Consider the following 22103-nt stretch of genomic DNA (forward strand, 5'->3'; position numbering starts at 1 on the left):
TAAATTCTGCATAATATTAATTGTATTTCTTTATATAAAGCAATAAATATCATTGTTTTTACAAGCTGCTAAGACTGGTAAGAGTATGGGGAAAAAACGAGGTTGCCTTACAAAAAATGTCATTTATTCAATCAAATTTCCCAAAACAATGGTTCACAAAATGTGAACGTTTGTACCATTTTTTTCAGTCACATTCACCCCAAAACACAATAAAGACATCAAAATATTGTCTTTCTACTCCAAATATCAAGCAAGATACATCATATTATAATAATGATGCCCACATTTGTAGTCTAATCACCTCATTTGGTGTTTTTTATTTGTTCAGTGAGAGAAATCTCGTCTCTGTTGGTCTTTAACGAGTGCATCAGAGTCAGGTTGAATGTCTGAGGTGGAGATGCGAAGCACAGCTGACAGATGATCATCAGTCCATTCGGTGTAGGTATCAGATCTACAGATCGGCTCGGGCTCCGGCGCCTGCTGGTGACGTCACACTATGTGATTGGCTGGACCGTTTGAAGGATGACGTACAAGTTTGTGGTTGGTCTGGACAAATTACGGAAGTAGTTATCGCGGGATTAGGTTTCGTGGGATTTCATGTCATGTTCATGTCGCGCGCATTGCGTTTTTGTTTAACACAACTTCAAAATAAAAGCAATGCACATTCAGTCCATGCATGAGGTAAAATTAGGAAATACGTTTTGTAATTTCTAATTAACCTTACGCGGGCCGGTCAGAATGAACCAAAGGGCCGGATGCGGCCCGCGGGCCGGAAAATGCCCAGGTCTGATATAGGCATTTCCGAGCTCTCTTTACAATAAATTCACAGTGGGTAGACCATGACAAATTGTCTGAAATATATACACCAAGCAACTTATAAAAAGATACTTGCTCAATAACTTGACCTGACATTTGCAAGGGAGGTAGGTAAAAGGGCTTACACTGTAAAAAGTCTATGCACAGTTCTTTACATTTGGTAGGGTTCAACCTCATTCCATGACTACAAGCATATGTACAGATATCCCTTGCAACCAAGGGCAGCAGGCTGGTCGAACATCTAGGAATAATTTCAAGTATGGAAAGGTCATCTACATATTTTACCCTTGTTTTCCAGTCACTAACCAGATTGTTAACTAGGACTGCAAACAACAGGGGAGCCAGCTTCGTCCCCTGAGGAATGCCGCCCCTTGGGACAACGCAACTCGATACAGTGTTACCAATTTTGACCTGCTGAGACCTTTCAGTCAGAAAGGCCCCAATCCGTCTAATTAAGATCTCATGTACTCCCAAATTGCGAAGCTCAGATACTAAAACAGAATGATCCACCAGATCAAATCCTTTACTAAAATCAGTAAACAGTATGCGCGCATAGCAATGACCACTGTCCAGAGCCTCAAAAATACAACGTAGCAAATATGCAAGCGCATGCGTGGTTGATCTACCTGGTAGTGCAAACTGCCTTAGATCAATTTTGTTGGAGACCTGTCTAAAAAGTGACTCTAAAGTAAAACCCTCCAGTATTTTAGCTATTTGGGAGGTCAAGGTAATTGGCCTTAAATCGTTTTTAATACATTTAGGTGGAAAACATTTGGGCAAAGGTGTAACTAACTATAGATTCCTTGATCTGGACAGGGATGAACCCTTGCTTAAGTGAAGCATTATAAATATCTGTAACAATAGGGGCAAGTTCACAAGCAAACTCTTTCCAGATCTTGTTGGGCACCGCTGAGGGCCCAGGCGACTTATTGCGATCTCAATCTTATTCGATCTCAATCAGTACAAGTCTCATTCTCACTTCCTGTAGTTTATATCTAACACTCAGGCATGGTGAGGTCTGTCATCTCATCCCTCCATCTTCTTTATCTCTACATCCTCCTGAGCTTCATCATCTCATCCCTCCATCTTCTTTATCTCTACATCCTCCTGATCTTCATCATCTCATCCCTCCATCTTCTTCATCTCTACATCCTCCTGATCTTCATAACCTCATCCCTCCATCTTCTTTATCTCTACATCCTCCTGAGCTTCATCATCTCATCCCTCCGTCTTCTTTATCTCTACATCCTCCTGATCTTCATAATCTCATCCCTCCGTCTTCTTTATCTCTACATCCTCCTGAGCTTCATCATCTCATCCCTCCATCTTCTTTATCTCTACATCCTCCTGATCTTCATAACCTCATCCCTCCATCTTCTTTATCTCTACATCCTCCTGATTTTTATAATCTCATCCCTCCATCTTCTTTATCTCTACATCCTCCTGAGCTTCATCATCTCATCCCTCCATCTTCTTTATCTCTACATCCTCCTGATTTTTATAATCTCATCCCTCCATCTTCTTTATCTCTACATCCTCCTGAGCTTCATCAACTCATCCCTCCGTCTTCTTTATCTCTACATCCTCCTGAGCTTCATCATCTCATCCCTCCATCTTCTTTATCTCTACATCCTCCTGAGCTTCATCATCTCATCCCTCCATCTTCTTTATCTCTACATCCTCCTGAGCTTCATCATCTCATCCCTCCATCTTCTTTATCTCTACATCCTCCTGATCTTCATAATCTCATCCCTCCGTCTTCTTTATCTCTACATCCTCCTGAGCTTCATCATCTCATCCCTCCATCTTCTTTATCTCTACATCCTCCTGAGCTTCATCATCTCATTCCTCCATCTTCTTCATCTCTACATCCTCCTGATCTTCATAACCTCATCCCTCCATCTTCTTTATCTCTACATCCTCCTGATTTTTATAATCTCATCCCTCCGTCTTCTTTATCTCTACATCCTCCTGATCTTCATAATCTCATCCCTCCGTCTTCTTTATCTCTACATCCTCCTGAGCTTCATCATCTCATCTCTCCATCTTCTTTATCTCTACATCCTCCTGATCTTCATCATCTCATCCCTCCATCCTCTTTATCTCTTTATCACACGCGCGCGCGTCCACATACACATAACTTCAGCTGTTACGACCCGCTAGTTAGAGAGACATAAAGCGGAAACACATCCTGAGGATTAGCGGATACATTTGCAGCCTGTGTGTGTGTGTGGGGGGGGGGGGGGGTATATGTGGATGTGGGCCGACCGATAGCCAGGTTGCCATGGTGATGCCTTAGGAGCATGAAGCATGCTGCGGAATGAGAGGCGTGACATACAACCTGTCAGAGAGAGACAGAGAAAGAGAGACAGAGAGAGAGACAGACAGACAGACAGAAAGTGACAGAGACAGACAGACAGAGACAAAGAGAGACAGAGGGAGAGAGACAGACAGAGACAAAGAGAGACAGAGAGAGACAGGGAGAGAGACAGACAGAGACAAAGAGAGACAGAGACAGACAGAAAGAGACAGAGGGAGAGAGACAGACAGACAGACAGACAGACAGACAGAGAGACAGTGAGAGAGTGAGAGAGACAGACAGACAGAAAGAGATAGACAGAGAGAGAATCAGAGAGATAGACAGAAAGAGAGAGAGAAAGAGAGACAGGAGAGTCAGAGAGAGAGAGAATCAGAGACAGATGCAATGAGATAGATAGATAGATAGATAGATAGATAGATAGATAGATAGATAGATAGATAGATAGATAGATAGATAGATAGAAAGGAGTGTCAGAGAGACAGACAGAGAGAGAAAGACAGGAGAGTAAGAGAGACAGACAGAAGGAAAAAGAGACAGAGAGAGAGAGACAGAGAGTGATGCATACAGAGACAGACAGAGAGAGACAGACAGCTCCAGGCAGACAGTGACTAGCTCTGTGGGGCATCTCTCTCTCTCACACACACAGACACACACACACAGACTCCTGTATAAAACCCAGACTAGTAATCGGTCTTGACTTAGGAATGGTGTGGGAGGCTTTTCTCCACTCACACACACACACACACAGAGAGAGAGAGAGAGAGAGAGAGAGAGAGAGAGAGACAGGATTATGTTGAGATAATGATTGATTTGTCCCCTATGAACACCCTGACTCAACATTATGCCCCACATAGGACATTCGTCTGTCTCGCTTTGTGCGCGTGTGTGTGTGTGTGTGTGTGTGTGTGCATGCGTGCGTGCGTGTGTCCTGATGAAACACACCCTTCATTACTGTAAATCTGTTGCATTTGGTGTAAACAGAGACAGCCATGTGGCTTTGTAGCAGAGGAACAAGACACCACACACACACACACACACACACACACACACACACGTCTCATTCATCTGTGTAATCCTCTGTCCCTTTCAGAAAGAATTCACTCACAGATAAAACAGACACTGAGACGTTGCTTTTATTTGTATTTTGTCCTGATGGGAATTCCGACTCTGTTTAGAGAGTCAAATCATTTGACTCAGCTCACCCATAAGAGTCGACTCATTTGGTCATCAAATGATTCATTCCCCCTTTTCCCCCCTTTTCCCCCCTTTTCCAAACCTTGCAATATTTTATCTAGTGCTTCTTCTTCTTTCCTTAACTGACACTAAACTCGTATTTTTATCTGCTGTACATGATTTGGCTTTGAACTTTCACCTAAAATAGCTGATTCAAAGAGTCGACTCACTTGCAGACGACACATCGCAGTGTGAAATGACTTCAGTGATGGCGAGTCACTAATTTTAACAGCAAAATAATCAGCGACAAAGTGATGTGATGAAGCGAAGTTAATGTTATCACCCTGCCTGGAGTTGATTATTTTCCCCTGATGTGTGTGGGATGTGAAGAAGATTCCTCTGATAGAACAGGATGATAAAATGATTCACTTATTAACGCAGGACAGATTGTACTTTTTTTACCTGTTATAGGAGCTATAATCGGTTGTTCTCTCACTCTTTCTTGATATTTTAGACCAACAGAAAATCATCAATCATGTACGTTTTACATTTCACACTGTAAAAAAAAATTAGTCAAGCCAACTTAAAAATGTAACGCAACCTGCTGCCAAAGGATTTTGAGTAAACTCAACTAGTTGTGCTGACTTGCTCTTTTAAGTCGACACAGATGAGTATTTTATGTTGACCTTACTTTATTTAGCAAGTTCAGTGCATTCAAATTATGATGTTGAAATAAATTGAAATAATCATTCCAATTAACTTGGAAAAGCAAGTTGGCACAAAAAACAGTAAGTGATCCTAAATTATTCTTTTTAAAGATTTTTTGGGGGCTTTTTCCACCTTTATTGGATAGGACAGTGTAGAGACAGGAAATGAGCAGGAGAGAGACGGGGAGGGATGGGGAAATGACCTCGGGTCAGAATCGAACCTGGATCCCCGGATTTATGGTATGGCACCTGAGCCATGAGGCTCCAAAATGTTCTTTTAAGTTCACATAGAAGAGTATTTTATATTGAGTTGACTTGACTTGCCTTTAGAAGTTCAGTCCAACAAACTGTTTAGTTGAAATAAATTGAAAGAATAATGCCAATTAACTTAGAAGAGCAAGTTGGCACATCATGGTTCTAAGTTGAGTTTACTCAAAATCCTTTGGCAGCAGGTTGCGTTACATTTTTAAGTTGGCTTGACTAATTTTTTTTTACAATGATTTAGTGTGCATTACATTTTTTAGTTAACACAAACCTCTCAACACTTACAGTAAGTTCTACTTCATTTTGCCTATTATTACACAAACAGAAACAAATACCGACACACAAGGAGGGAATTCCCTGGCCTCTGTTGAGGAAAGCTTAGTCTAGACTCCTATACAACGTCTCGTGTCAGTTTCCACGGACTTCTCACTCCACCCGACCGTTGAAACTTTCGAACTTGTGAAGTGCGCATGCGCAGTGGCATTAAGGGGCATCAATCAGCACTTGAATATGTAAGTTCACTTAATTTTCCAATTCCTATGAACTTGTGGCGAAGGAAAGGCGTCTCAACTATTTTTTTTTTAGTTACTTGAACAATTAGAAGGGAAATTTGTTCATTCAACTTAGAATCCTTTTTTCACTCAACAATTTTGCAAGTTACATTTTTTACAGTGCAGGAAAAAACACAGATCCTCGGACGAAACGGAAACGATTCATCTTCTGAATTATGAAGCCTTCCTGATATTGACTCCTCTCCGTGTTCGGGGATGTGAGTGTAGTTTGAGAAATAATAATAATAATAATAATAATAATAATAATAATAATAATAATAACTAGACTGCATTTCCGCAGAGAAAATGCAAAGTGTGCTTGCTGAGCTGCAGCAGAAGAGCTATCATGCTAACATGCTAATGCTAACATGTAAACAGCTAGCATTCTAATATGTTAATGGATAACATGATAACAGGGAGCAGGCTAGCATGCAAACATGCCTACAGTGAACGTTCCAACATGTTAATGGCAAACACGTTAATTGAGAGTGTTTAACCTCGGCACGTTAAATATGCTAACAAGCTAATACTAACATGTTAATTGTTAACATGTTAACATGCTAACCATTAACATGTTAACTGCTAGCATGCTAACATGCTAATAGTTTAATGGCCAACATGCACAGGCGAACACGCTAACATACCATAGCTAACATGCGAACAACTCACTAGCTAACAGCCAACATGATAGGTTAACGGCTAACATGCTAACACGTTAATGCTTACAGGGGATTTAAAGTTTGGGAGAATAGCAGGGTACAAATAATTTACAGCAGGGTGCAAAATGGTAAAATGTCTGCCAGCGGCAGACATAATGCACGCAAAGCGTGCAGGGAGAGATATATATATATATATATATATATATATATATATATATATATATATATATATATATATACACTCACACACACACACACACACACACACACACAGTGGTGCTTGAAAGTTTGTGAACCCTTTAGAATTTTCTATATTTCTGGATAAATATGACCTAAAACGTGATCGGATTTTCACACAAGTCCTAAAAGTAGATAAAGAGAACCCAGTTAAACAAATGAGACAAAAATATTATTTTTGATCGTTTATTTATTGAGGAAAATGATCCAATATTACATATCTGTGAGTGGCAAAAGTATGTGAACCTTTGCTTTCAGTATCTGGTGTGACCCCCTTGTGCAGCAATAACTGCAACTAAACGTTTGCGGTAACTGTTGATCAGTCCTGCACACCGGCTTGGAGGAATTTTAGCCCGTTCCTCCGTACAGAACAGCTTCAACTCTGGGATGTTGGTGGGTTTCCTCACATGAACTGCTCGCTTCAGGTCCTTCCACAACATTTCGATTGGATTAAGGTCAGGACTTTGACTTGGCCATTCCAAAACATTCACTTTATTCTTCTTTAACCATTCTTTGCTAGAACGGCTTATGTGCTTAAGGTCGTTGTCTTGCTGCATGACCCACCTTCTCTTGAGATTCAGTTCATGGACAGATGTCCTGACATTTTCCTTTAGAATTCGCTGGTATAATTCAGAATTTATTGTTCCATCAATGATGGCAAGCCGTCCTGGCCCAGGTGCAGCAAAACAGGCCCAAACCATGATACCACCACCATGTTTCACAGATGGGATAAGGTTCTTATGCTGGAATGCAGTGTTTTCCTTTCTCCAAACATAACGCTTCTCATTTAAACCAAAAAAGTTCTATTTTGGTCTCATCCGTCCACAAAACATTTTTCCAATAGCCTTCTGGCTTGTCCACGTGATCTTTGGCAAACTGCAGACGAGCAGCAATGTTCTTTTTGGAGAGCAGTGGCTTTCTCCTTGCAACCCTGCCATGCACACCATTGTTGTTCAGTGTTCTCCTGATGGTGGACTCATGAACATTAACATTAGCCAATGTGAGAGAGGGCTTTGGTTGCTTAGAAGTTACCCTGGGGTCCTCTGTGACCTCGCCGACTATTACACGCCTTACTCTTGGAGTGATCTTTGTTGGTCGACCACTTCTGGGGAGGGTAACAATGGTCTTGAATTTCCTCCATTTGGACACAATCTGTCTGACTGTGGATTGGTGGAGTCCAAATTCTTTAGAGATGACTTTGTAACTTTTTCCAGCCTGATAAGCATCAACGACGCCTTTTCTGAGGTCCTCAGAAATCTCCTTTGTTCATGCCATGATACACTTCCACAAACATGTGTTGTGAAGATCAGACTTTGATAGATCCCTGTTCTTTAAATAAAACAGGGTGCCCACTCACACCTGATTGTCATCCCATTGATTGAAAACACCTGACTCTAATTTCACCTTCAAATTAACTGCTAATCCTAGAGGTTCACATACTTTTGCCACTCACAGATATGTAATATTGGATCATTTTCCTCAATAAATAAATAACCAAGTATAATATTTTTGTCTCATTTGTTTAACTGGGTTCTCTTTATCTACTTTTAGGACTTGTGTGTAGAAAGACGATCAACTCTCTTCCTCTTTACTTCATTTTATTCAAGTAGAAAAGGATGACGGATTAGTCATCTGGAAAAGAACAAAGCGTAATAAGTATACATGCAACTACTGAAGCATGACATCACTATCTATCTCCTTTCCCCAGGGAGAAGTTTTAAAAGGTACGTAGAAAACTTGACACATAAACTAAATAAATTTTAGTCCTGACAATTTCCTTATTGTCAAACAGTCATTAAAACAAACACAAAGTCTAAACACACAACAGTTTATGAATGACCACCACACACTAGAGACCTCATCTCTCTTCCAGGGGGGGTATTATTGTGACCCACTGAAGACCCTGGGATATACACATAATCACACTAATCCTTATGACGCTTCTCTCTGAGTGCAGCTTCCTTGACACCAGGCTTGTTGTAAGGTAGAAGACGCCTCAGGGAGAGTGGTAGCTTGACACTTTGTTTGGCTGGTGATGTCTCCGGCAGTGACGGGGCAGCGTCCACAACTGGTTGTGTCTCCGGGGTCTGCTCTGGAGGGGCAACATCTGGTTCAGTTGATACAGGTTCCACATTCAATTCTGGTGCAGGTTGAGGTGGGAGTTGCACAGGTGTCCTCACAGCAGAGGGTTGTGGATGTGCAGGATAGGTAGAGTCAGTGTATGGGACTACATTATTGGGAACTGCATAATCAAGCTTGGTGGGTGCTGGCTGATATGGCTGGAATTTTCTCAGGTGTTGCCGGTTCCTGAGTGTTACCCTGCCCGAACCGTCCACCCGAATAGCATACTGGTGAAATTGACGTACCTCAACAACCACCCCAGTGCGGTCCCAGCGGCGCGGGTGATTGCCAACTAAGTTTTGCAGATAAACATGGTCGCCAACTCTCAGTGGAGGCAGCTGTCTTGTATTTTGAGACCATTTTTCATGTTCTCTAGAATGGCGCTTTGCCAGAGCCACCTCCCTGTTTTGCATGGTTTCCTGCCATGTATTGTGAGGGCAGTATTTACCCAAGGGGATTGGGATAGAGTCACGAATCGGCCTGCCAAACAACACCATGGCGGGCGAGGTTTTAGTTTCTGGGTCTATTGAATTGCGATAGATAAGCATGGCCCTTTGAAATTTGTCAACGTTGAGGGAACCAGTGGGGCCGGTGTTGTCGGTCAACATTCGTTTCACTGTCTTGACGGCAACTTCAGCTCTACAGTTGGCATGAGGATTGGCAACAGATGTGAGACGATGGCGGACACCCCAAGATATCAAGAACTCCTGAGTCTTGCCTGAGGTGAACTGAGAGCCTCCATCTGACGTTAGTTCCTCAGGGATCCCAAATGTCACAAATGATTCACGCAGGTGCTTTATCAGACCATCTGCACCTGAAGTAGATCTGAACACCATTGGCCAGTTTGAATATCTGTCCACTAGCACCAAATACTCAATATTGTTGTGAAGGAAATAGTCACAGCACACTTTCTGAAATGGGTAATCTGGAGGATCGATGTCACTAGGCGGCTGCAAAGCGTTTGACTTGGCAATTCTGTGACAGTGAGCACACTCTTCTCGGACTCTGCTTATATCTATGGTAATACCCGGCCAGAAAACGGATTCTGCGGCCCTTTGACACATGCTGTTGACACCCTGGTGTGCTGCATGGAGTGATGATAAGATACTCTTCCTCAAGGAGGTGGGGATGACAATCCTCTGACCCATGAGAATCACGCCGTCGACGCAAGAGAGGCTTTGGGCGTAACGATGGAAGGGACGCAGACTTGTTGGAAGATCCAGGCACTTGGAAGGCATACCATGTTGCAGAATGTTTATGAGATCATGTAGGACTTCATCTGAAGCTGTGGCCTCCTTGACCATGTCCCATGTCACGATGTTAGATATAGAGTGAAGCGTTGTAAATGCTTCTGCGAGGGTAGTGCTGTCATCAGCAAAGTCCTCTGTGCCTGAGGTTGACAAGGTGGATGATTCTGATGATTGCAAGGATTCTGTGTCCATTCTGGTCTTGTCTGGGGGAGGATAGCGTGAGACCGCATCAGGTCCTTTGTTCTTCACACCAGACACGTGTACAAGAGTGAACCTGTATGCTAGTGTCTTTTCCTTAAGATTGAGGAGGCGCCTGTTGCTTATCTCGGTGAGGGAGCGATCATTGAGAATTCTCAGCAGTGGTTTGTGATCTGTAGCCACAATGAGGTCAGAACATCCAAGGATGTAGTAGCGTGTTTGATGCAGTGCATAAGCCACGGCAAGGGCTTCCCCTTCAATAGGGGCATACCGACTCTCAGCTGGTGTTGTGAATCTACTGCCAACAAGACAAAGTTTCCAACCATCAGGACAGCATGTCAAAGTTTTGGAAATGCACTGACAGTACTTTTGTCTTAAGAGGAATCCTATTCCATCAACCGACCAGTCAGTCGAGAGACATGTTGTGCAGGCTAGGTCAAAAAGCCTAACACCATTCTTCATTTCTGATATGATAGCATGCTTTGACTGCTCAAAGAGAGTGTTCAGTTCATCTGTCCAAGCAAATTGTGTTGATGGCTTAAGAAGGTGTCTGAATGGTCTCATCTGTTTCGCAACAGCAAATGCATAGGCTCCTTGGTTGACAAGTCCAAACCATGCTCTAGCTCCAGATATGTCCTTGGGTGTTGGGAAGTTCAAAACCGAATCAAGGAACTTTTTGCTTGGCTTAACCTGGGTGGATGTAACTGTAAGGCCTGCAAATTCAACAGATTTCTGAGCAAACTGGAACTTCTTTGGGTTGAGGGTTATTCCATTGCGGGCACATAAATCCAGCCACTTGCAGGTTTGAAAGAAAGAAGCCTCTATAGACCCTGCCCACATGCAAGTATCGTCAACGCATTTCACCTTGTCTGTAAAATCTGCTATGATGCTATCAAATCTTTGGGTGTAGGCATCCCCACTAGCTAGGAAGCCTTGAGGTGCAACTTTGTATCTGAACCTGCCCCATGGGGTAATGAAGGTGGTGATATGTCTATCCTCTTCTCGAATTGGCACAGAGTGGTAGCCATTCCACGCATCAGTGACTGTCTTTCTTGTATTCTGAGGAATGCGATCAGCCAGATGAAACGGGCTTGGCACATGGTGTGTTTGCCTGACTGCTTGTCTGTTCTGTGGCTGCAGATCGACAGTCCGTCTCGGGCTCCCATCTGCCTTTGCTGTAACGACCATCCGTGAACACCAAGTTACAGGTGTATTGGGGCTGACCTTTTCAAGGACTCCAATTCTAACGTCACGTTCCAAGTCTTTCAGAACTTTGTCCTGCCAGTGAATTGGTACAAGGGCAGGCTTGTGTACAGCTACAGGTCTTGCCTCAGGATCAACATGTAACTGCAAGGGTTCACAGTTCATCATTGGGAGAGGTTGGTGCTCGCATACGTTGAAGGTTGTGCTACCGTAATAGTCGAGGAGCCACGCCTTGAGTGCTGGTAAGTCTTCTTCTGTTGCTGTCAACCCCGATGGTAGAGACTTGGGTAAGGGTGGGGGTGACTGGCCCCGCCGAGGACAATGGCAGATGGAGTCATCTGGGGTTTCAATGGACGAAACATGATCAGGGGGTTGGCTAGTTGGTATCTCAGGAAAGTTGGGTGGGACAATTCCAAGATTCTCGAGGGCTTCTCTGCACAAAAATGCCTTCTCTATCTTTGTAGACACATACACCAAATGTTTTGATGATTTCATAGATCCGGCAATGTCAGCGAGACAAATTTGTAGAAGAATGCCGCCCTCAATTCCCAAATCTTCCATTATTGCCCCACGCATCTTGAGCTTAACAGGCATGATGTCGCTTCTCTTGTATCCCATGGCAAATGCGGTCTGAATGGGTATCACAGAGCTCTGGCAGCCCGAGTCAGCTACCATAGGTATGGAGAGTCTCTTTAGTCCTGAACTGTTGCTAATAGGGTAGCCTAACTCACTCTGGTCTGAGATGATTCCCTTTCAACCAAACTGAGTTTATTCAAACTAATAAAAATAATTAAAAAAATGAATGGGACATTATTTATAGGGTATTTTGATTTCGAGCGGCGTTTCGATGAAAAAGTCGCATTTAAATGGTTTGAGGAAAACTGATGACTAATCCGTCATAGAAAGACGATCAACTCTCTTCCTCTTTACTTCATTTTATTCAAGTAGAAAAGGATGACGGATTAGTCATCTGGAAAAGAACAAAGCGTAATAAGTATACATGCAACTACTGAAGCATGACATCACTATCTAGTGTGAAAAACTGATGATGTTTTAGGTCATATTTATGCAGAAATATAGAAAATTCTAAAGGGTTCACAAACTTTCAAGCACCACTGTATATATATATATATATATATATATATATATATATATATATATATATATATATATATATAAATAAAATGAGAGAGAGAGAGAGAGAGAGAGATGCAAGTACGAATTTTTCATGGGGCGGGATGGTTTGGAACAGGTCATCTAAAATTGGGATAACATTTACCCGGGACGGGTATTTGAGGCGGGTCGTCTAGCTTAAAGTGCCATTCCACCATTGGATGTATTCTTTGGCATAAAATACAATATATTTTGACAACATATATAAATGGTATCACTAGATAGAGAAATCTTTTAGCTTCAAAATGATATATCAAACATAATTTTTTGACAACGACAAGTATATTAATTTTGCGACCAAAGTCACCTACCCTTTTAATTTCCGCGCGCGATGTCATCGGCAGGTTCCCCTTCTTGTGTACCATGTGACATGTGACGTGGCACATATTATCAGCAATGGCGGATAGAACGCGATAAAAATAATACCAATAAATCTAGCTAATACCAATAAATCTAGCTAACTGAAAGATTAACTCAAAATTTTTCCTCAATTTTTTTGGCCCCCATATACGAGGAGAAATGACTCTCTCACTTTGGGGGTTTCCTGGTCTAAAAATAGACCGACACGTGGTACACAAGAAGGGGAACCTGCCGATGACATCACGTTTCACTACCGCGCGGAAATTAAAAGGGTAGGTGACTTTGGTCGCAAAATTAATATACTTGTTGTCAAAAAATTATGTTTGATATATCATTTTGAAGCTAAAAGATTTCTCTGTCTAGTCATGTTGTCATAAAATATATTGTATTTTATGCCAAAGAATACATCCAATGGTGGAATGGCACTTTAAGCTTGATTAGCGTTGTTACGCACGCAGTTTGTTTTTTCGAGCAGCTGTTAAACGCAGAGTCAACTTTACGATCTGCGATTATAATGTCTTAAGCAAGGCTGAGAAACGGTGGACTAAGACGTATTTATATTTCTATATCAACACAATGACAGAATAAATTTGCGTTCAAAACGTACTTACCTTTCCCTCTAGACCTTTTTAGCCACGCATCCAGCATGGAGTCGCTCGCAACTCTCTTCGTCGCCATTTGTGAGTCACATGATGGTATGAACCATTCACAGTCCATGGAACACTCTAAGCCAATCAGAGTACGGCTTACATATGGCACAAGGGGCAGTAATGGCTGCACTCATGTCGAGGATGTAAACAAAGCTGACGCGGCAACGGACATACATGACATAGTGGATGTAATTTACGTTCACAACTTTTTTTGCCGTCAGAAATATTTAATATTAAATTTTGTGACTCGGCTGACAATAGCCGGCGGCATAACAAGCCACAGACGGCGATTTGCCGCCGGTGACCGGCTACTTTTGAGACCGCTGTGCTTATATGCTAACCGCTAACGTGTGCACGTGCATACGGACAAGTATTCCTAATAAAGTGGCCATTGAGTTGAAGTTGATTTTGTTGTCAAATTCTCAGTTGAAAAGATCCTTGCCAAATGCAATAATCACGTGTGTGATGGGTGACTGAAATCCTTGTTTTAAATGGCTTTGTTCAACAGCTCTCACTCCTTCTCTGGCTCAAAGTCTCTTTCACATCATTTTGAATGGAGACGCTTCGTGCAGTGAAATCTCCTCTCCACCCTTTATGTTTTTTGATTTAATTCAGAGGTTTTACAGGGTTTAAAACATGGATTTTGGCTGTAAAATCGCAGTTTTATTTATTTTTTCCTGCTGCTCCCGCTGTAACGTCTAGAGTGGAGGAGCTCCTTATGACATCATCACTCCAAAATTCTACCCATTCATTTCAATGGCACGGAATTTTGCCGAAAAACGGGAATACCGAACGAACGACAAGGGGTAGTGCAACCATTTTGACAAGCACGCCATTCCAAATCAGGCCCTACGTTTCAGAGTTGGAACGGTGTCTCTATCTCGAAAGCCCTAGGAGCAGTACTGGATCCAAAAAATGGGTGAAACGGAATAATAAAAATAAAACTTAAGAAGAACAATAGTAGAACAATAGTGTGCTTTTGCAAGCACACTAAAAATCTGACAGGATTGTGTTCGTAACTGATGAAATAAAAACTCTGTATTGGAGTCCGAACGAATCAGGAGAACGAATCAATTATTCATTAACGCGAATCAACAGCGCAGTATGAGCCACGGGTTAAAGCGGCGAGTGTGTGCATTATTCAGCTGCCGTGCTTTTCCATCTCACACACTGCACAGACGGCTGTATCGATCGTACACACACACACAAAATACAATACAAACGAAAATGCATTTTAACGAGCGCGTTAATATAAACCTGTGATTTGCACCTGCACTAATATCAGAGCTGCTGTCATAGAAAACTAATCAACACCTTCTGACCAATCAGAATCCAGAATTCAGCAGCATAACTTATTTATTTTGTTCATGGTCAAATATTAAATCAAACAATCCAAACCAGAAATAGTTTTGTAACCACAGCCTGTGACGTGGTCTTCACTCGGCCTCCGTGTGTGTGTGTGTGTGTGTGTGTGTGTGTGTGTGTGTGTGTGTGTGTGTGTGTGTGGCTATAATAGCATTTCAAAGAGCCAAAGGCATCAGCTGCATATTAACTAGGTCAGTGTTACACAATGACTAGAGCTCTGTGCGTGTGTGTATGTGTGACTCTCTCCCACTGTCGCAATCGCATAATCCTCCTTTCTGTAAGGACTAGTTTGGAAACAGGAAGTCCCCCACCCCCCACCTTGCCCCTGCCCCTACCCCTGGCTGCTTATTCCTTTACAAGCAGATATTCAGGCAGAAACGATCAAGCATAGCGCTAAGAGGCTAATTTATAGAGAACATCTTCATGTAGCATAATGCTAACGGGCTAATTCCTATTCCCCTTCTGCTAGCTTTACCACATTAGCATATTATTCATAGCTTTCTGTAGCATACTGCTAAGTACAGTAGATAACTCATAGGCCAAATGTTCTCCATCTCGCATACTGCTAATCAGCCAATTCGTCTTCTTATAGTGTTGCACTAAAAAAATAATAATAATAAATTCTTTAGGTACAGAAGGTTTTTTTAATCTTTATATTTCCATATACAGGTAGTCGTCAACTTACGACCGTTCCGTCTGGTTATGACTGGCAAGTGTTTCCCAGCTGAGCGTACGACAGTTTCCGCCCCAGCTCCTGGTTTATGAAACGAGCAAATCCTCCCGCCAGCCCGAGCGCTGCAACAGCTGATGATGACGTAGACGACCCACAGCCAAGCACCAGTGATGCCAGCGGTCACTAAGTTTTGTATTTTGCTATGTTTTACATTTGTATTTTGGTATGTTTCAAACTAAAATGTTTTCTATTTTTCACACCTGTATTTCGTATTTTTTGTTTCGCACATATTAAACGAATTGTACTGTACGCAGTGTAGTACACAGTGTTTGACTTAAACCAAATAATGAGCCAAGGTAATGAAATAAGAAAATGTTGATAAAATAAGACTTTAAGATGATTACAATATCATTACACATCACAATATACTTACGTTCATTTAACACAGGCCGACTTACGACCAGATCGGTTTACGACCGGTCAGTCATAACCAAACGCAGTCGTAAGTCGACGACTACCTGTATGCACGTTTCCGATCTTGTTAGCCTACTTTTATTGATTAGCTGATGTGCTGTTAGCTAAGAATGTGCTCAAACAGAGCTCATGAATTTGTACTTGGGAAAGAAAACACACAACACACCATCATGTTACTAGGCAACCAACAAATATAGCTAGCTAATACATGAGGTTAACAATTTAACTATCGAACATGTAAGTCTTTTATGTAGGCACAGTGACAGTGGAAATGTCACAAAATCGTACAGAATGTCAAAATTTTCCTCAGAAGTGTTTCTAAATGAGTTAGAAACATAACTGAAGTTGCACTGCTGGAACAATTAGCTATTAGTAATAATACTTTTATTTTTACTACTCCTACTACCACTACTAAAACAACTACTACTAATATAATTACTATTACTACCATTACTGCATGCACAGTTAGTAGAATTATAACTACAACTACTACTATTACTGATGAACGTAGTACTATTACTAGTAGTATCATTAAAAAACTATTTTTACTACCATTACTACTATTAGCAGAGTGACTACTACAACTACTACTAGTAATATTACTACAACTATTACTACTACTGATGCAATTAGTACTACTACTACTAGTGTTATTACTACAACTCCTATTAATATCACTATTACAACTACTAGCAGTAATATAATTATTACTCTTACTACCACTACTACTATTATTACTACTTTTACAACCACCAACAGAACAACTACTACTATAAATACTGCTATTACTACTATTACTACCACTACTACAACTACCAGTAGCTATATTACTACTGCGATTACTAGTACTACAACAACTACAACCACTATTATGACTACTATTACTACCACTACTAAAACAACTACTGCTAGTATAATTACTATTACTACCACAACTGCATGTACTATTAGTAGAATTAGTACTGCAACTACTACAATTACTGATGTAACTAGTCCTACTACTAGTATTATTACTACAAATATTACATCTAACACTACTGCTAGTAGCTCTATTAATACTACACGTAATAAAGCTACTAGCAGTAGTGTTAGATGTAATATTTGTAGTAATAATACTAGTAGTAGATCCAGCGCCGAGTGAGTCGCGGTGCAGCTGCGTTTAACGCCTTAAGAACTAGGTGCTTTGACAGAAGAGGCCTATCTTTGGCAACTAAGGTGACTGTTTATAAAGCCATAGTCCTCCCCTCGCTCCTATATGGATCTGAAACATGGCCCACTCTTGCCCATCATATACGCCGCTTGGAAGTCTTCCACCAAAGGTCACTCCGACAAATCATGAACATCAAGTGGTGGCATCGCGTCACCAACACGGAGATCCTTGAGCGTGCCAACTGCTCTTCCACTGAAAGCATGATCCGTAGTAGCAGACTTCGATGGCTTGGCCATGTATCCCGAATGGACAACTCCAGGATTCCTAAGCAATTTCTATTCGGCGAGCTGAAGCTTGGTAAACGCAACAGGGGACGCCCTCGCAAGCGCTGGAAGGACCGCATTAAAGAAGACCTTCGCGCCTTCCAAATGGATTTAAAGACTTGGTATGAGGATGCCCAGGACCGCTGCCTGTGGAGGTGTGCCCTCCATTCTGGGTCGGAAACCTGCGAGCTTAGGCTCAGAGAACGAGCCGCAGAGCGACGAATAAGGAGGCACCACAGGGCTACGGGTCCCCCATCGTCATAATTGACGGGGATCTTAAGTAAGTAGCTCTATTAATACTAGACGTACTATTACTACGATTACTACCACTACTGCATGTACTATTAGTAGAATTAGTACTGCAACTACTACAATTACTGATGTAACTAGTCCTACTACTAGTATTATTACTACAAAATATTACAACTAACACTACAGCTAGTAGCTCTATTAATACTACACGTACTATTACTACCACTACTGCATGTACTATTTGTAGGATTACTACTACTACAACTACTACCAGCATTATTATTATGACCTGGGTGCGATTTGCTGGGGGGGATGGTGGGGATCATTCCCCCCTCTGGTTTTTATCTCTGCTGAAAAAAAAATCCTCGGGGACAACCCCATCAATAAAACAAACAAACCAAAAAAAAGTTGACATGACAGGCATGTTGTGACACAGTTTTCTATGGTCTACATTGCACTCACTTTCAAAATGACCCGAAGTGGCAGCTTTGATGTTCACGAATGTCCCCAGCAAATAGATACATTGTAGATAATAACAATATCTTTGCGTTCTATGCAGAGATGCAAACAGCGCGCCTTTTGGCGGATGCCGCCTTTTTCACGGCCGATTTTTAAAAAAATTTTTTGGGGGGGCGTTGGAGTGTCTGATTATAATTTCAAAGTAAATTCCGTATTAAAATTATTAAATAAGCAAATCCGTTACAGTCCATGAAACAGGAAGTATAAGGATGAGAAAAAAAACAGTTTAAATCGGAAAGCTGCGCACAATGTGAACTGAGCCATCAGAGCAAACTGTTCATTTAGTATTCATGGATTTCAGTGATTTTCGAGTCACTGTCCATTTAATCCGGAGGGAGAGAAACATCACAGCAACGCGACAAGCAATGCGAACTTTGTTGTGTTAGTGTTCGTGTATTTAGTCAGAGAGATAGGAAGATGAATTTACTATCTCTGCTTTAGTGTTCGTTTTCATTTAGTGTTATTCATTTGATATCATCGGATGTTATTGAGCTGTTAGCCTATTGTTACCTTAATTTTGTGACGTTTCATGATTAAAAAAAAACATCCCCCCCTTCTGTTTTTTTGACAAATCGCACCCTGATTATGACTACCAGGGCTAACTTTTGGCCCTTTTCCACTACCCTTTTTCAGCTCACTTCAGCTCGCTTCAGCTCACTTCAGCCCGACACGGCTTGCGTTTCGACTACCAAAAACCAGCACGACTCAGCTCGTTTCAGCCCTGCTTAGCCCCTAAAACTCGCACCGTTTTGGAGTGGTGCTGAAGCGAGCCAAGCCGTGCCGAGTGAGGTTGGGGGCGTGAGCAGACACTCCCCTGTGCACTGATTGGTGAGGAGGAGTGTCCTCACATGCCCACACACGCCCCGCGAGCGCGCTGGGATCTGTAAACACCGCAAACCCGGAAGGAGAATAATTACGAATTACGAGAATTTCTGAAGCCTTATGCGCCTCGCCTCATCTATACGCTCTTGCCAGTATCTGTCCGCGTTGTCGGTGACAACAAGCCACAGAACCAAGACCAGCAACACTAACGACTCCATGTCCTCCATGTTTATTGTTTACTATTCGGGTCGTGAGACTACCGCTTAAAAGATCACTGATGTCACTGTTTGCGCTGCTTAACGACATCACGTGACGTCCACCCACTTTTGCTAACTCCACCCAACGTGTCCACCCACTTCCAGCCAGCACGGTTCAGCGCGGTTGTAGTCGAAATGCAACTCCAACAGCCCCGCTCAGCCCGACTCAGCACGGCACGGCTCAGCCCGACTCAGCCGCGTTTGTAGTGGAAAAGCGGCATTTGAGACATGGTTGCCCATTCGGGCAACCATTTGTAGAAATCTGGTTGCCCGAACTCAGAACATGCTTGCCCAAATATTACATACTTTTTTCCTTTGAATATGCCACAAACACATGTGCTTACAACACAATGTTCACTCGCATGCTCTACTAATGCCTCTTAAAAGCTTATTTTGTTGATTTTCTTATCCTTCTTTGTGTTCCCTTGGTTTCTGGGTTCAATTATATCGTGTCTAACCACTTTTTGAGTAAACCACCATGAATGTGCATTGTGCTCTTCTTTTGCATGCTCATAATTCTATAATTCTACAATTACAATCCAGGAAACTCTGAATGCCAGCTGGGAATTACAGCTCTTTGCCTTTTCACCTCATACAGTTTCTTTGAATCCACTGATGAGCTTGATTGAGTTTTCTTTTTCTTCTCTTCCTTGTCTTTGTTTATTTTAAAACCAAATTTCTCCAAACCAGACATAATGCCAAAGTTTGTGACTTTAATGTTTATTTTATTTTTTATTTATTATTCAACCTTCTCAGACGCTGTCTGTATCAACAAGCACTGACACTAGCGCCCCGTGCGAGCAATGCGGTAATTAGTCATGTAGTGAAGGACATACCAATAGAACACTGAATATGCACTACGCGATAATTATTAGCAATGGGAAACTGCATTGCGAGCCCGCGATGTGCAAATGTGAATTCCGCTAGTTGTCGAACATCCCGTAATGATAACATGGACGCGGTCTTTACGAGTCAAACAATCGCAAATCGTGATGGAATTTCATCATAATATGAATGAATAAACATCGTTTTTCACGTAAGTTGACATATTTGGGTAGTTGCCCGATCGGGCAAGCATTTGTGAGAGTCTGGTTGTCCGAATCTATTGAATGGTTGCCCCGGGCAATCGGGCTACTGTTAATGTCGAGCCCTGCATCCTCCTGATCGTCATCATCTCATCCCTCCATCTTCTTTACTCTACATCCTCCTGAGCTTCATCATCTCATCCCTCCATCTTCTTTATCTCTACATCCTCCTGAGCTTCATCATCTCATCCCTCCATCTTCTTTATCTCTACATCCTCCTGATCTTCATCATCTCATCCCTCCATCTTCTTTATCTCTACAGCCTCCTGATCTTCATCATCTCATCCCTCCATCTTCTTTACTCTACATCCTCCTGAGCTTCATCATCTCATCCCTCCATCTTCTTTACTCTACATCCTCCTGAGCTTCATCATCTCATTCCTCCATCTTCTTTATCTCTACATCCTCCTGATTTTTATAATCTCATCCCTCCATCTTCTTTATCTCTACATCCTCCTGAGCTTCATCATCTCATCCCTCCATCTTCTTTATCTCTACATCCTCCTGATCTTCATCATCTCATCCCTCCATCTTCTTTATCTCTACATCCTCCTGATCTTCATCATCTCATCCCTCCATCCTCTTTATCTCTATCACGCGCGCGCATGCGTGCACACACACACATGCATTCACATACACTGGTAGACAGCTGTTACGACCCGCTAGTTAGAGAGACATAAAGCGGAAACACATCCTGAGGATTAGCGGATACATTTGCAGCCTGTGTGTGTGTGTGGGGGGGGGGGGGGGGGGGTATATGTGGATATGGGCCGACCAATAGCCAGGTATGAAGCATGCTGCGGAATGAGAGAGTGACATATGACCTGTCAGAGCGAGAGAGAGAGACAGACAGAAAGAGACAGAGAGAGAGAGAGAGAGACAGAACGAGACCGTGAGAGAGACAGACAGATAGAGACAGAGAGACAGACAGACAGACAGAAAGAGACAGAGAGAGACAGTGAGAGAGAAAAAGAGAGAGAGACAAGAGATAGACAGAGAGAGAATCAGAGAGATAGACAGAAAGAGACAGAGAGAGAGAAAAAGAGAGACAGGAGAGTCAGAGAGAGAGAGAATCAGAGACAGATCTAATGAGATAGATAGATAGATAGATAGATAGATAGATAGATAGATAGATAGATAGATAGATAGATAGATAGATGTGTCAGAGAGACAGCCAGAAATAGAGAGAGAGACAGGAGAGTAAGAGAGACAGACAGAAGGAAAGAAAGACAAAAAGAGAGAGAGAGAGTGATGCATACAGATGCATACAGAGACAAACAGGGAGAGACAGACAGCTCCAGGCAGACAGTGACTAGCTCTGTGGGGCATCTCTCTCTCTCTCTCTCTCTCTCTCTCTCTCACACACACACACACACACACACACACACACACACACACACACACACAGTCAGACAGACAAAGACAGACAGACAGAAAGAGACAGAGAGAGACAGTGAGAGAGAGACAGATAGACAGACAGAGATAGAGAGAGTCAGAGAGA

General features: G+C 42.2%; 1 protein-coding gene across 1 annotated transcript in view; it reads right to left on the minus strand.

Annotated features, from left to right (window-relative positions):
* si:ch211-158d24.2 (multiple epidermal growth factor-like domains protein 9) overlaps window positions 1-22103 on the minus strand; it is a 124186-nt gene that overhangs the window by 62983 nt on the left and 39100 nt on the right. The window lies entirely within an intron of this gene.

The sequence above is a fragment of the Neoarius graeffei genome, chromosome 10, assembly GCF_027579695.1.
Source record: "Neoarius graeffei isolate fNeoGra1 chromosome 10, fNeoGra1.pri, whole genome shotgun sequence".
In the NCBI taxonomy this organism is placed as follows: domain Eukaryota; kingdom Metazoa; phylum Chordata; class Actinopteri; order Siluriformes; family Ariidae; genus Neoarius; species Neoarius graeffei.